Here is a 1,918-nt window from a genome sequence, read left to right on the forward strand (position 1 = left end):
ACTAGTGACTCACACCTTTAACTCTAGGTACACAGGAGGTTGAGATATGAGGATTGAGCAAAAAAAAAAAAAAAAATCCAGGGACATTATGTTCAATTAACCAGCAAAAAAGCTGGACTAGAGGCATTGCTCAAGTAGCTGTGACCAAGAGAGCATCACAGGTTCTTGTGTTTGTGCATGTGTGCGTTTGTGTGTATGTGTGTGTATATTGTATTATGTGTTTTTCTAAATTTAAAAATACTCAATGTATGTTTAGGAATTCTATGTATATCAACATTCGTCCTTCATTGGAAGCTTTTGTATATGACACTACTGGAAAACTACTGGTTTAGATTGAACAAAGGAAACTTTTACCTTGCTTTTGGCAAAACTATTTTGGATATAAAGCAATTTCATCTTAGTATAAAATTATATTCCACATAGTCTATGCTCATTTAATACTTAATTCTTCCTGGTTTCCATACTTTTCAAGTAAAATTGTTCTTGAATTTTTAAAATAATATTTCTCTTGGAAATGAAGTGGTTTGTTTCTATATTATCTGCATCAAGAACTTTTTTCCTTTTTGGGAGAAAACCTTTGATGTCTGCCTGCAGGGCTCATTACATTCTGCTCAATACCATGCAAGGACTATGGGATAGTCTTTCATTTCACTTGTATTATTAGCTATTATGTCAGTATTAGAGGTATCAGAAAGCATTTTAACCTCATAGATGAGGCAGACAGCAACCAAATAAGTACAATGACACCTGTTGGTCTCAATCAAGACTTCGGGTATCATTAACAAGGAAGCGTGTTGGAGCATGAGTAGAGGCTCTAGTCATCGCTACTTCAAGGTTGGAATTGCCCTAACTCTGCAAATAGCTATGTAATATGGACACCTCTGTTTTGGATACAAGAGGACAAGATCTGTTCTGAGCTCAGTTGATGAAATGTAACACCATTGTCTGGTTCTGTTATTAAGTGCAGTTGTTCACACCTAGCCACATATTTATCATCCTGCATTGTTATCTCAAGATATTTACTCTCTAATAGGCCCCTAATAACTTTATACAGGAGACCATGTCTCCTCTATTTAGCTGTAATCTCATTGAAAACAACGAGCAATGAGAATGTCTCATAATTTTCATTGCCAGAATTTGATAGAGGTCATTGAACTGATTGCATTCCTGTGTCATACCACTGGCTTATGTAGGTGCTATGGACACAATAATGAATAGCCAAGGTTCTGTCAAAAGGCCTATATTCATATATTCATCCTTACATACATTGCTGTTAGGAGTTATAAATATTTTTCTAGATTAAAAATAATAAGCACTTAGTAAAGAATCTAACTTGATTTTTTTGTAGATAACTCAGAAGTTTTTTTGTAAATATGCCAAAGAACATTCAGTATGAATAATATTATAAAAATAAGGAGGATCTTTTCATTTTAATTTTAAAATCAAGGAATAGTAACTTTGCAAGAATAATTTACCAAGTAGTAATATGGTATGAAAAATTTTATATCTGATTAATTATTTCTTATGTTTTCAATGTGTTGGAGCCCCTTATAGTTTTGTTTTCTAAGTAAACTAGTTAAGAAATGATATATCTAGGATATTTCTCTTCAGTGTAAATAGAGAGTAGCAAAATAATTCTTGATACTAGTTATGATGGTTATTTGCCATTTGAAACAGAAAATCTTCCACATCTCTTGGACTCTGAGCCCTAGGCTTCTGCCTCAGGAGTGCCTACTTTTAATTCCTGTGGTTCAACATTCTCTATTAGTCAATATGGTATCAAGACCTTCAGGAAGAGCAGAATGTAAAGGAATAGAAAGTAAATACCTGGATGATATAACATAGTGAAGCTGTGTTATAAACTCTTTTGCAAACATTTTTCTGTATTTTATACCATGAAGGACTCAATCAAGTCTTC

The sequence above is a fragment of the Dipodomys merriami genome, unplaced genomic scaffold, assembly GCF_024711535.1.
Source record: "Dipodomys merriami isolate MVZ:Mamm:240054 unplaced genomic scaffold, mDipMer1.0.p SCAF_8, whole genome shotgun sequence".
In the NCBI taxonomy this organism is placed as follows: domain Eukaryota; kingdom Metazoa; phylum Chordata; class Mammalia; order Rodentia; family Heteromyidae; genus Dipodomys; species Dipodomys merriami.